This window comes from Athene noctua, chromosome 14 (genome assembly GCF_965140245.1).
Source record: "Athene noctua chromosome 14, bAthNoc1.hap1.1, whole genome shotgun sequence".
NCBI lineage: Eukaryota > Metazoa > Chordata > Aves > Strigiformes > Strigidae > Athene > Athene noctua.
The window spans coordinates 9,990,946-10,006,607 of NC_134050.1; the positions used below are offsets into that span (position 1 = coordinate 9,990,946).

General features: G+C 39.9%; 1 protein-coding gene across 4 annotated transcripts in view; it reads right to left on the reverse strand.

Annotated features, from left to right (window-relative positions):
* Positions 1–15,662, reverse strand: part of ABTB2 (ankyrin repeat and BTB domain containing 2) — a 146,656-nt gene that overhangs the window by 55,208 nt on the left and 75,786 nt on the right. The gene's annotated exons all lie outside the window — the stretch shown is intronic.

The window sequence follows — 15,662 nt, forward strand, 5'->3', positions numbered from 1 at the left end:
ATCAAGCCCTCATTACATAAGATTTCACAAAGGCTCCCCACGTCAGGCAGGTCTTGATAGGTATGAGCAGGCCTAGGAATGAGAAACACACCTCTCGACAGTGCTTCTGAGACAGACAGAGAGCAGTCACTGAATGGGCAGCAAAGTAGAAATATACCACACAGTTCCTACGTCTTGCAGCATGCTAATCAAGATTTTCTCTCCAGTAAGCTTCCAGTAACTACAGAGAGTTGGAAAAGCATCATCTTTGCTCTTCAGATCAGAAATTTAGGCACAAGGTCATCTGCAGTCAAGCTTTGCCCACTGGTATTACAATTAGGAACAAGACTTAATCTTTAATACAAATTAAAAAAAAAAACCCACTGTTTGGTAACAGAGACAACTGCACTGTGATGGCTACTTGTACCCCAAATGGTGGTACCTGCTCTCCTCCCCCCAAAACAAGAAATTCGCAGTCAAAATATGTTATAAAGGTATTAAAAGAAGGGGAAATTTCTACTTCTATCTCGCATTCATATTTCTGTATTTTTCTAATTGTGGCAATGCTGGCTTTAATCATGGCTAGCTAAATAAGTAAAACTGTAATTGAAGTAAATCAATTCATGTCAAAACATTCTCTGTTTGAAATCACATTAAAACTGCCCATTTATTTCCTGATGTTCAAGAGTGCATTTTCCCCACAAAACAACAATGTGAAACAGCACATAATTACTGTGCAGGAACAAAACATTCAGGCATACACACCACTGTTCTTACAGCATTTTCTCTGATGTGGGCTATGCTGTGTTTCCTACACATCCCTGGCTGTATCCTGGAATTCTGGTCACTTTTTTTTTTTTTTTTAATTAACCAAGATTTTAAGTATGGGATCCAAGCCCAGGTGAAGTTAGCAAGAGTCTATTAATTTGAGCGTGGCTTAAATCAAACTTCAAGAGCACAAGGAGCTGAGAAGTCACCTCTCTAGAATGGTGTGAGGCAACACCCTGTAGCAGCCCAATTGAAAGCGTGTTTGTAGCACTGCGATTAAGGCACGGCTGGCTAACAATTTGTTTCCGATATTTCTACAGCCTTTGAAATAGCAGCTAGAAATAAAGGCATATTTATTCTACCTCTGTTAAATATAAAACCTGTTCATGGGCATTTGCTGCCAACAAACTTAAAAGGCAGTCATGACTGGTGAAATCCCAGTTAAATAGTTCCTTAAACTCAATTTATTCTACTTGCCTAAAGATTTTGAAGTAGTTGTCTGTAAATGAATGCTTTTTAATAGCAACTGAAAATGTTTCCTCGGTCTGAGCTAGGCCCAGGGAAAAGTCTGTTCACACTCTTGGACATCTTTCTGCTTTAAGAGGTGCAGCAGTTCTGCCGAGAGCTTTGGCTATAACGCGATTGCTCCCATGAGCAGGGCTGTCCAAAACTCTCATGTAGTTTCCCTGAGCTGGGCAATCAGTCCAGCCTCAAGCAAGGCAGCTTCTGTAAAGAACCCTGGGCCCACCTCTGAATGTCCTGTGATAATTCAGAGGCTGGCATCAAGTTCTGCTCTTTTGGTATCAAGATAGAAGCAAATGCAGACTCTTACCTGAATTTTATTTTAAGATTTGAATGTCTAAACACCTTATTTCAGATAATTTTTGAAGTACCCATGTTACCCTCACACTTCAGGCTGTTTGCATGTTATATTCATGAAAAAGGACTAGCCATAAATTGTACCTTGCTGTAATGATCTTCTCTGTGCTTTCCTTACTTTAATCTAAACCCTTCATGTAGTGAGACAACTTCCTAGCGATTAACTCATTGCCCATTTGATGACTTCCAAACACTTACATGTTGTCTAGAGGTTAAGATGGGACCACTCACAAATGGCAAAGGGCCTAGGAGACTGGTCTGGAAAGGACTCAAATTCTGCTGTCTGGGATTCCTCACAGAAATTGCCCAGGGTACTAACTCCTCTATTTCAGAAATGCACTGCCTGCATTCATGACAGGTTAGGCAAAGAATCAGCAATATAATTAGGACAGGGGTATAGACTGTAAAGTACTCACACAGAAAAAGTGCGTTTTCTTGGATAAACCTAGTAAAGTCTGTGAGACACTACAATGTATACTGATTTCTCCCTTTAGCCAGAATAAAAACAGGCTCTCTGGGCAAAGATTCTCTCTGTGTATTGTGTTTGCATTGCACCTAGAACAGTGGCGATCGTTACTGATCACAACTGTAATACAAATTAGCACAACAGGAAACAAGTATCTGTGTGGCAAAACCAACCAGAAACAAAAGCCCTCAGAAAATTCAGGTTGTCTTCATACATTATAAATTGTTTCTAAAAGCCCCTAAATATTGCAAAAAGCCACATATGTGAAATCAGAACTGCTGTGAATATGCTAGAAATATGTATTAGGAAACCAAGTGAGAAAAAGTGGTCCTGGTCTCCAGCATCAGTGTTCTTCTGCAATGTCTGGCTTGTGATAAATTCCATAAGAAACATTCTGCAAAGCGAGAATGATAGCTGATGCCAATGAAACAAGCTGTAGTTTGGAAGGCCAAAACTTTGAAGGCAGATGGAGATGACCAGACTACACTGAAGTGAACAGCCAAATCCCTCTGACTTCAGTGGACCTGGTAAAAACCTCATCCAATTGCAACTGCAGTTCCCACATTGGAATTTGGCCATGACATCAGGATGGCTGTCACCTTGCACAAAGTCCTGTAATTCTTCATGGCAAGGCTCTCCTTGGTTTTTGTTTCTCATTTTACCAAGCAACACAATGCCAATCAATTCAGAGTAGAGAGCGCCACCTAGAATTCATGCCAATTGCTGGAGCTCTGTTTTCTTCACCCTGACCCACCACTGCTAGGAAAGCTCAACCCTCATTTATTTTATGAAATGAGACAGGATCATTCTGACAGAATATAACTAAATGCTCCCCACCTCTCTGAAAAACAGGCAACCAAAGTGTTCCTGATAGACCCCACTCAAATCTAAACGCATCAGGCTCTATAATTAACTACAGTCATGCTATAGATTGTGAGAAAGACTTGTGATCAAGAAACAATGCATATAATTGCTAACATACAGGAAAATAATGTGGCTTCTGCTATAAAGCAGGCAGGCATCTCTTTCAGTTTGTCTCTGTCAGCACTAAGAAAAACCAAACACAGTTGCTTGTATCTGCATCCACATTAAACAGCAATTCTGCAATTGAAAACAGGAGGAAAAGCAGAAGAGGGAGCAGCTTCAAGCAGAGAGAGAAGATGTTGAAATCTGCAAGTGCTCAACTGAATTTCTCCATTGAAGAGTTGCTGTCCTAACCAGGCACTTCTGGACAGACCTGCCTTATTCACAGAGCCCTTACATGGGCTCCCCAGTCTTGGTCTAACTGCTCATTGAGACAATGTCCCCTTCAAATTAACAAAATGCACTTTGCTTGGACTTCAGGAATATTATCAGAGATGCATTGTCTTAAACCCTGCAGTCTGGTCCTCCATGTAGCTCAATGTCAACAGGCATTGCTTGACTAGAAGTATCAAAATACCCCAAAAGAGAGTTTTAAAGCACTCTCAAAACCCAGTTCCCCTTTTCTGGGGACCAGGTCACTGCAGCACCTTGTGTTCCAAAAGCAGGTGAAAGCAGCAGAGCCCACAGCTTCTGCAGTGGGATGTGAGCTGCAGCACTACCCTGCTGCATGCGCTGCCATAGAAAGAGCAGCAGCCTACTGACAGTCCTTACAAATACTTAACTGCCTCCTTACTCCTAGGTAACTAATTGTGCCCTGTCTTCTTGATGCACTTGGAAACATTTGACATACTTTGCCTCACTTTTTCTATAAAATGGTAGAATTGTGCTGGAACTTGGAGGGTAGAAGATAGAAAGTATCGATAAGAACATATAAGAATATTTGAATACAGCTGTGATGTATAGGATTGCAAATAACTATAAATGTAGGAGAAAAGCCTTGTACCAAGTCAGTATTTACTGAGTCATTAATCCCACTTTCATATCCCTGTGGTCTTCTGGACTACCACTAATCTGGCTTGGCCCCAAGTACTTAATTGAACATAAACTCAAGGGAATATATCCTTGGCTTATATTTCAATGACTGCCAAAAAACACAGTAAATTTTATCTTTAGCAGCAGTGGCATACTTTGCAAGATAAAAGGTATCAGTGCTTTTATGAGATGGTGATTGTCCTTATTTCCATTTCCTAGATGGAGAAACAGAGACAAAAGAAAAGCAACTACTAAACTCATGCATCAGAACCAGCTCTTTGCAAAGTCCAAATCTCCCAGTTGGGAATCCCTGTGCCATTTGACCTTGCCTGTATGAAACTGGCCAACACAGAGCCATTGCTCTCACAACCTGGACCCAGAGATTTGAAATAAATGGCATGACTGCAAGGCATTGGTCTGTAGAACTGTGTGACCTATTTTATATGTCATAATAAAAGACCTTTGAGAATATGATCTGTAAACATAAATTCCAAATGCTTCCTAGTACTGTGATTACAATGACTTTTGAAAGACAGCATGTCAATAAGTACATCCCTAAAACTAGGCTGATCCATCACAATTTTGCACATGGTTTCCCAGGCACTGGATCTTCTATATAAGGTCCGAAGATAGACGAAGATCCACACTAGACTGTAATGTTAGGTTGAGAGATAAAACCACCTATGTTTCTAGGACACTCTCATTTTCAGGATCCAGTCAGGCACATTAAAGAGAAAAGCCCATATTGGGCTATAAATATCCACGAAAAACCAGAAAGTTTTGTAAGGCATAGTATAAATAGATTATGGATGCTGTGAAAGAAATACAAAACCAGAATCCTACGGAAAAAAAATTACTGTGGTCCAACATGCAGACGATAACATTAACTAGTTGTGTAAACCCTGACCAGTTTACTCAATCTCAGTGTCCCAGTTTACTCATTTGGAAAATGGGGATGTTGCTTCATTCCTGTTAAGGGTGGTGTGACAGAAGCAGTGTTCTTGCTTCATCTCTCATTCTCTTCTTAATCCTTCATGCTACTCAACATTTCAGCAGTGTCCCCATTTCCTGTGTGTGTCAACAGTAAATTTTTTGTCCCTTAGCAACAGTCCATCTTTCATTTACAGATCTTTTTACCTTCAACAATCCCAAAGCTCTCTAAGACACAGCTACTTCTGAGATGAAAGAACACAATATTGTGACAACGTATAACTTATCTCAGTGGAGCTTATGATGTAAGAACAGAAGCTTTACTCAACTGAGACAGTTAAGAAAGGCAAAATGGATTTTAGCCTAATAGAGATTCTGATGTGGATACAATGTTATTCTGACAAACATAGCCAAAATACTATAAGAAATTATAAAGAAGAAACAATATATACACACACACACACGAGAAACAATATATGAAAGCTAAAAAAACCCCAAACCTTATTTTTTTAAAAGGGAGAGAAAGAGAAATACGACAAGTAAACAACAGCAACTCCAGAAACATCAAGTCCTTTAGTAGCATTACTGTGGGGATTAGAAAGCTTAGGGAGAAGAAGTTTATGTCACTGTCTCCATTTCCTTGGAACTCTTTAGAAGTTTCATATTAGGTGCTTTTACAGTAAAAACAGCTTCATCTGGAGTAACCAGTGGGACTGCAGCAACTGCAAGCACCAGCTAGAGCCCTCATACCCTCTACAATACCCTCTTCTAATCCATTCCTTATTGTTCACTGTCCTTCCTGAAATATGGTCTTTGAATCCTGCCCAGTTCTCCAGATGTGGTCTGACTAAGCTCTTTGTACATGCCATAATGACCTCTCTTTACTTGTGTTCAATTCTTCTATTTATACATCCCATGATCTGTATGCTTGCCAAACACAAAAAAATGGTAGTAAATTTATATCCTCTGTCACTCCCAGTTCCTTTTCTTAGGGAATATCTAGATGGAGAATCTGACCAGGACAGTGCTCCAGAATAATCCCATGCAAGCCCTTTCTCAGCTATTCCAGAGGAATTTTTGGAAAGAGCTTACTCTACACGACCCTTACCCATCAACTTCTTTAAACAGGTGAGCCCTTGGGCTGATAAAATCTGTTCTGGTTAGACTTGCCTGGCTGTTGTAGACATGCCATTAAAATGAAATTTTAGAAACTGTGGTCACTTAATAATAAACGTCAAGACTGCAATTACATCAGTTAATGACTTAAAATATCAGAGCATCATAAGAGCTATTTATTCTACATTTATTTTTAAAAAGCCATGAGGAAATAGGAACTCAGTGGTAACCAAACTAATGTTCCTAAAGGACTGGTCTGTTTTAGATGACTCAAGGATTGTCTCCATTAGCTGTCAGCAACACCAGTCCTCTGATACAGAGCTGCACAGTTTTGATTTTGTTAGGGTGAAATATGCATGTGTCACTCAATACAAGATTGAAATTTTATCTAAGTGAAACACAGCAGAGTCCTGAGACCATAAAGTTTGACCTCAAGAGGGCAAGGTTTGGAGTCTCGCTAGGATGATCACATGCATACCATGTCTGCAGACGAAAATGATTCAGGTTTTGAGTCACCAGCCAGACAACACAAAACTTCAGGTGTATCCTGGGTAGTTCACAGAAAAAAGACTGTATTATTGTAGACTTGATACCCAGAGTTTAATCTCCAATATTGTTGTCAGTGTAGCTGCAGTAAATTGCTCACACCAGCATTTACGTGCATGAGTAGTTCATGAATCACAAGTTTTGTCATTTTTACCCCAAAACTGCATGGAGCCCAGTATTAGCTTTGGTGAGTGCAAGTTTTTGGGACAAGTATAAACACAAACCTTCACCGTACAGATAACAAAGTTTGTATTTGACACACACTATTAGATAAGGTTTACTGTCTAGGAGTATTTTGATAGCACCAAAGACCAGCAACAATTCTATCTCAGAACAGAAGCAATTCCTCTTCTAATTGTTATTTCCTCAAACAAACGCTTGGAACCATTTGGCAGTTTTTCCCTCACAATACAGCGAATCAGTCTCTTACTAATGGCAGTATTTTGCAACTTTCTGCTTCCTCACATCAAAGCATCCTGGAGATCTTGTCAACAATGACCAATTGTTTAGAGACTCAGAAGTGGAGCTGAGGAATTCCACTTATTCACCAGCTACTGATTTTTGCCCTCAATCTTTACACCACCTTCGCCTATTTGTCACACCATGTGTGGTACTAAAGGAGCATCTCATACCTTCTAAATTTATGCTTCACTTCCTTCCACGACATATGCCACTGGCTTTTAGCACCTATTTTACTCTCTACTTCTGTATCTGCATTCTTCTTTCTTGTCTCTCCCTCACCTATTCACCATCATGCTTGTACTTTTTCCAGGATTCAGCCTTTCAAGCTCAACACCAGTTACAAACAAGAGTAGATACAATATCTATTTTTGAACATACCCTTTGGGAGTAGCAACGCTACAAGAATTTGGCAATATTTGTAAAGCTAGCAGAAAAAAAATCCCAACAACTCCACTACAAGGCTCTGGCCTGTCTCACATTGCATAAGTGCCAAACGCATTTCAAAGTCTAAGTCTCTTGGTTGTGGCCATTTATAAAAAGCATAACTTGTACACTTCCATTAGAGCACTAAATATAACTGCCCTAAGCAAGTATTCATTTTTCAAACAGTACCTCTTTGAATTTTGTTTTCAAAAGAATGCTGTTACTACTATATTATTTATAGACATTTACATTAAGATCTAAATACTTGGTCAGGAAACCACTCAGATTAATGGATCCCCAGCATTGTTTTATAACTCTAAATAGCTCAGAAGAAAAACAGGTTGCCTATATCTTTATTCTAGAACAGTATCTTTTTTGCATAAGCATAAAAAGCAGCAACATTTACAGTACTCAGGCTGGATGGGCACGGCTCTTTGAAGAATCTGGAAACACTACCACATGTTGCAGTTTTTTAACACAGCATCTGCGTAGAGGATGAAAATTAAAGCCTCAATCTTGTATTTTTTCTTTTAAACAGGGAAAATATATTTTTATATCTTTATTACACCCGTGCACCATATTTGTAATGGATTCAACCATTCAACGCAATTGATTTTGCCAGTGTGCTATCTCTTCTTAAAGCTCTTTTGCACGTGAGCTGCCATTTACACCATTTCTTAGCAGGCAATTATTTTCTTGGCACTTGGAACATAACTATTTGTAGAGGTCACCTTCTTCAGGTGAGGTGGTGAATAAAAAGGAAAAATTGCCTTATGGCAGAAGTAAAAAGGGAAGTCTTTTTAAAGCAAGACAGGTTCTTGTTGCTTTACAATACCGTGCACACACAAGGATGCTGACAGTGTCCCCAGGAGGAACAGTAATGTGTTGCTTGGACAGGGAGCTCACGTGTGCCAGAACAGGCTTGGCAAGAGCGCAGCCAGTGCTCCAAACACAGAAGTGGTCGTTCACACAGAGAATAAGCAAAAATAATATCATGATTTTGTGCCCATAATTTCTAACAGAGAGAACCAAAAGAATTTTACGTGTTATGGAACCCTTGTTGCTAACTGCAAAATAAAGTGTCATTTCTTGCACTTTTGCAGAAGAGCTGATCAGCCCCATCTCTGTCACTGCTGGCCAATTCTGCAGGACTTGAGGTGTAGGAAACAAACTCTGGAGTGCGTACTTGCTTATCTGTGACCGTGCGGTCTGTTCTTCTAAATACCTCTCAAAATCAGGAAGTCAGTTATCTTTCAAGTAATCTGGAATTATACAGTGCTAAAATAACTTGCCTACAGTCATAGTCAGGGGCTATTGAAACAGCAGGACCATGGCACCGTACTTACTAAAGAAGATGACCTGAAGAAGGACATAAGCTGACTGCAAACATAAAAAAGCAGGCAGCTATCATTTTGCATTCCTCTCCCCCTTTTCAGTCAGCACCCATTTCCAATACAGAACAAGCCTGCTTCTGAATGTGAAGACATTCCTACAGCAGCATCTCACACACTGGTGGTGAAGATTAAGATTACAGGGAACCTTCCTCCAATTGTTAGGAAAATAATGGAAAACTGTCTCTCAGAGGAAAATCCTTTCATCGACAAAAATAACACAGAAAAACTTTTTTAAAAAATAAATTATCACAGCATTACCTCTGTCTATAAACCTTTTGTAGTCATTAGGCTACAAAATAAAATTAATATTTTTTATTTTGTTGGTTCCCTGTTAAACTCGGACTGTGTTGCTCTCTCTGATGGCAACATGCAGCATCTTTACTGCTGTCTAGCAGAGATGCACAGCATGGAAGTACTTGAAAAGCAAAGGTCCATACCACATAAATAATCCCATACCACATAAGTAATCACTTTTTGGATCCAGCTGTTTGTATGCAACCACTATATCCTAGTAACATTAATAGCTTTGACTATTGCCAAGAAAAAATGTCTTGGAAGGCTTTTTAAATTTGTCATGGAGGAAAGCAAAAGCTAGAACCATGGCAGATGCAGATTTGGGGAGGCTCAACTATCTAAGAATACCTTTCCTCAAATGGCACTCCATTCTTTCACCCAATTATTGAAGCAACGGTTCGAATAAGAGACTGTTCTGTTAGAACAAGACATGCTGTTAAAGGCTAAAACCAGACTGCACTGCAGCTCCATTTAGGGTATTTTAAAATGCAAATTTGAATAGGAAGCATGTGCTTGGATCTGAAACAGGGGCTCCACAATGTAGACTTACCTGGAGTTGAAATTTTACTTCAAACCCATCTTTTTCCCAAAAAGAAATACAACAGTAACAGGGAAGGGAAAGGAGCACACAGGAGACTCAGAGAGGCTGGAAATAGATACATGGAAGAAGGACGGTAGGAAAGGAACCAGAAAAAAAACCCCAAACATTCCCTGATGAAAGGATTAGTGAAAGAACAGGAATGTGCTGGAAAACAGTCCAATAAGAGCCACTTTCTTATCTTGGAAATATTTTATTTTTCCTAATTTTTTTCAGAGTCTTGAGGAATTCATACCACTCTATATCCTTTAACCCCTGCTATCATTTATCTTCCTTCCCCTCACCTCCTTCCCTAAAGAGTGGCACAATAAACAAAGGGTGATCCAGCAGAGCTGGACATGCCTCTTCATACTGATGGAACCTGATATCCATTGTAGCTATCTGGGCAAAGTCATTCAGTTTCCACATGTACCTTCACAGGCTAATTTCAAGATCATCATAGTAAGATACAAAGATAAAGGAATCAAATTTTTAATGCTGTGCTTTAAAACCTTAAGATACTTGGTTTTGGTTTGGTTTTGCTGTTTTACGATTCTTCAGGGCAGAATCATCAGACAAACATGAACATAAAAACGCTCCAGTCTCCTAACTACCTATTTTCTTCAAGACTCACTTCACCTTCCTGCCCTATTCTTACTAATAAATCACTGATTTACTGTTACAGCCCTGCAGGCCCAACCACTGCTTCTTCATCTCAGTAGGAGCCAAATGATGATTGAGATGCCAATATATTAGGCTGGCCTGATTCAAAGAAGGATAAGGAACAAAGCATTTGTGCAGAGCAAAGATAAATGAATATAAATCAAGTTCTGAGCTATTTTCTGTGATGGATTAGCACCTTTCTTTGACCTAATAATGCCAAGGGGTCTCCATGCTGACAGCAACTAATGTGGAAATCTCTGTGCTATGTAAAGCCAGTAGGAATCCTGATCTCCAGCTGCACTATTGCTCTATTTGTATTTTGCTGAGTGTCTGTCTCAGGTGTCAGCAATCCTCTCCATCTCACCTTGAGAAATGTCACTACAGTGTCCGTCAAACTATCTCCTAGAGTATAGGAGAGAGATTTCTTCCATTCTCTCTAAGTTTCTCCCTGTAATCCCATTTTTACCAGTAAACCAGCAGGTCATAAATAGTACTTACCTAGTAAAGGACTGGATGGAAGAGCTTTCTACCTGGTGATGTTAGAGTATAAAAATATACAAAGCCAGCAGCAAAAAGCAGATCTTTTGATCAAATCTGGCAATCTCAGTTTTAACAAAAACATAAGACAGTAAAAAAATTGGTACACGCAGAGAAAACTTTAGTGGGAGTCAAGTCCAAATCTCTCAGTTTTGGCCATATGCAGTAGCTAGAGCTGTATCATATCGTGTTTAAAAACCCATCATGTTACTGACAAGTGGCAAAAGCTCCAGCTTTTGTGAGCAGGAAATACCTCAAAGACCTGAAGCAATTCCAGCCTCTACTATTTTAATTTCCCACATGTAGAAGAGTTGTCCATTGTCCAAATTGTTTCCCCTGTGTTTGTGTTTGCAACATGAGCCCCTGTGTTATGTCTTAGATGAGGTGCCTGGACACTTGAGTCAGTAAAAACAAGCGTTTTATCCCTCGGCTGTTCGCACAGCTAGCTCTGGCCTGCAGTGCAAACACCATGGGATACTCCAATCACAGCCCTCACATCAACCTACCCCACCCATGACTGGCACTTGTCTAACCTGTAATCTTTGTCTGGAGACTGAATCACCTCTTGCCCTCCCTGAAGAGCTGACCTGATGAAAGATCATCATTATAACATGCTTCAGGCCAGATTGCACCCATATATCCATTCCATGCAGACTGACTCAGATAAAAGGTAATATCTCAGAGACCCAGGGCATTAAAAATGAGCTGAAGGCTTGGTACTCTCACTACCACCTACATTGTTTTAAACCTCCATCAAATTACCTCTAGTATTAGAGCAGCCATGCTCCAGCCCCTCTACTTTGATTCTGAGCTTTGTGTTCCTGGTCTCTGCTTCTGTCAGGATTGGAATTTGTGCAGCTGTATCGTAAGATGCTTCAGGAAACAGAGGGATGTCTCTCTGTTTTGTTATCCCCTCTCTCAGTAGGCTTAGCTTTGGTCACATCAATTCCTTGCCTCAACATAAGCACTGTATAAACACATAAATGCAAGTGCAGGCATAAAAGGAGTGGTGGGAACATGTTCAAGGGCAAAAGGGGATGGGTGAGACTGTGGCAACACCGATTTAGTTTGGCTTAAGCTGCCACAAAAATCACACCCTTACATTGCCACCACATCTTGTAGAAATAATAGAAACTGCTGAAATGCTGAAAATCATAAATTAAGTAGGATCCCTTAAATTCATCTCTCTACTTTTAGAGAAAATAGTAAAAGACTTACTGTTAGAAATTAGTAGAAAAATTATCCATAGTTTTGGCATTCTGATACAAATTGAATTTGCCAAGTGCAAGAAGTTGTTTATAAGAAAAGAAACAGAGAACTGGAAATGGTTCCAGAAAATTTATTATGATCCACCTGATTGCAGCCAAAATATTACATCAGCCTAGATAGCCTGAGAACTGGAACAATATTACTCTCAAATTAGCGAGTTGCTTGGTACAACAGGCAGGGAGAAATGGTTTTGCAGGAGGTCTGGGTTCTCTCCCTAGCTCTGCTACAGACCATGGGCAAGTCCGTGTCTCTGCCTCTAAACTTACTCCCTGTAACCAGAAATAAAGACATTTCTTCTCTTTACTCCTCAGGTAGGGGGAGGGGGGGAAGGCAGGGAAGTGGTGTGTGTTTGTTTTTAAAACATCTGAAGATTTTTAGAACAGTAAGCAGCTCTTACTAACACTTCCAGAATTTGCTGTTCTCAGACATGAGATTTCTTGGTTCACACTTAAAAGACAGATGAATGCAAGGTAGCTCCAATCCAACAGCCACAGAGCCACCTGTGCTGATGACATGTTAGACTTAACTACAGTGCCAGCGTGCCAAGAAATTCTGTGTGTGGTGCTGTGTTTAAAAAAGGAAAACAACACATGCAGAAAGGTCAGTTGATGCTGAAGTATTTTAAAGATCATAATTAGAGAACAGTTTTTCAATATTTAGACAATTTCTCTCCAAAATACAGCACTGATCTAGTTACAATATGACAGCTCATCTAATAATCTTCTCTTCCTCTACCAACACAACGAAAGCATGCATGTTCCCAGCTTCAGCTGGAGGGTGATTTCTCTCATTTAGTACAACTGATAAATTACCTATTTTATGAGAGTCTAAGAAGCCAAGACTCATAAACTCTCTGATGGTGCTGGCATGACATCATTAATTCTGAAGCAGTGTTATGGATGTCTTTTATCTTTAAGTATCTAAAAGAACTTCCTTATACATTAAACAAGGTAGTTCACAGGCAGTGCTTCCTGGAAAAAGGAAAGCAAAAACCAGTAGCTACCCACACACAGCAATGCTGTCCCACCAGTTAAGAAAACTACTATCCTGAAGACATACAAAATGTGTGGCTGTTCTTATGAACTGATATAGGAAATGCTGAGAAGTCAGGGCTGGACATTTAGCAAGTCCAAAGCTCCTCCCAGTGCCACAGCTCACTAAAGCCGTGACCCACTCTGGATTCCTCCTCTCTCCTCCCTAACAAAAATGGTCACAGCGAGGTGGGAAGCATGGAAGAGTCTATGCTCATTGTCACAGTACTTGTGCTGGGCCTGACAAGGCAGGAGGCTCAGCTGCCACATTTAGTCCACCACCACCAAAGTGTGCTGACGATGCTTTGAGGGTCTTAACGTTGGCCTAAAAAGCTTAGGAGAGAGCAATCATTTCAGAGTCTCTTCAGCTAGGCAGATGTTCCTATAAGGTTTCAGTCCCCAAGGACACAATTTGAAGCTTTTTCTTGTACCATCATTTTCAAATGGAAGTCAAAACTTACATGTAATTGTGCACACACAAGATTCACAAGTGAGTTTTCATGCTTGTGACTCAGTCTGGCTATGCCTGCTGAGGAGACAAATGCTACAGAATTGGACATGACCCACAGGCTGCTTTTTCCCAACTTTGAACGATTAATATATTTACTAATGTGGTGACTTTGCATACCACATTCTCAGAGGTACAACTGTTCAAGCTCACACCACTTGTTTTCTGAAAGCTGACATTTTAATGAAACATCCTGATACAGTTTAACATGAACAATACCTCTCCAACTGCTTTAACTTACTTGTGACGTGTAGTTTAAAATGTCCTTCATTTCCTGGCCTAGCCTGTTGTGTAAAGTTGCTGCTGTGCTTTTTAACAGCTGCCATATTCCGCCCTGAAGGCTGCTGCTGTTACAGGGCAGTTAGGGACAATGTGATCTGAGTATCCTTGACATTACTCACACAGATGCGTTGACTAACTGGCCATCTTAAAACGTGTTGCAATTCTGCTAAATGCTGCGGAAGTACAAACATTACTGTTACATTACAGAAAAATAAAAAAACTTCTGCAGTTGAGGAAAATAAGATAGGAAATTCTCTGTTGACACACATGCAGCTTTTGTTCCCTAGTATAGAGCAAACATCAGGACAGGGGAACACAGGTTTCCATGAAACTTGACAACCTCTGTGCAAGATATTTTTCTTTAAGATTTCTTTTTGTCTATACATAAATTCTATTTGGTAATATGTTACATCTTTATAGAGACCACCTTCAGGCACATGTAAAAGATTTTTTTTTAAAGACTTTTTCTACCTTCACCATCTCTTCCCACCCCATACACACTGGAGCATTCTGATGAAAGAAGACCTGAAATGAGGTTCAGCTTCTGAATATTCAGTTCTTACAATGGTGAATCCTCTTAAACAGCTCCAGTAATCTCCCATTAATCTCCCAGCAGAGCTAACATTCGGGGAAAAAAATATAATCAACTCTTAATCCTTTTGGGCTGGGGGAAGTTCCAGGATACAACACTGAATCAAAAGCATTCAGTATCTGAGCTAAAGTTTTCATTAAATCATCAAATATCTGCCCAGGATGAAGAGGCTCCCTCCAAGTTATCATCAAGTTTCTTCCCTATCAGACACTTCCATGAATACCAAGGGCATCCCTAGGTGGAAAAATACAACTCGTAAGTATGTGTGACAGAGCATTGCAGTCATAATTACAGAAGCTGTTGTGCCTCCACTGATTTCAGTTAAGTGATCTCATGCATTGACTTGAGTAAGAACTGTGCTGCATTAAACCACAAAGAGTCTAGCTCTTATAAGCTTGATCACATCATCCCTAAGGTCTGTGTTAGGTCTAAATTGTACCATAGTTCATTTTTTTTTTAATCTATATAGTGTATAAATCTCATAAGCAAATAGCTAATGAAAAGCAGAACGCAGGAAATTTTACAGGGCAAACAGAGGTCATCTGTTTCAAAGAGGCTATGTTGTCTTTTTGATTTCTGATGCCAAATGTCTTCACAAATAAAAGTTAAGTGCATTTGTTGCATCAGGTTTTATTCCCAATTTTGCTTTTTGTATTTTACAATGAAAGGAAAGCCATGTTAGATATATTACCATTTTTCTTCACCCCAGCAAGCAATGAGAAAGAAAATGTGGGTTTTTTCCTACACCTGCACACTGCCCGAAACCTGAGGACTGGATTTCAAAGTATCGTGAAAGGCTGTGACAGAGCACGCAGGCCCACTATACAGACAGAGTATATTTGTCAAAATTTGGTTCAGATTTAGGCTTCACTGAAGACATCATCATCATCACCACTCCTTTTTCAGACATAGTTCAAGTTCTGAGGTTCAGGTCTAACTGGGACCTTCAGAAATTGCTTCCAATTCTGCATTTCTTAGGTAGGAAGGAAGAGGTGTCTCTGAATCTCTTCTCATCTAATAGACTGAAAAAACAAACCAAGAATTCCTCCT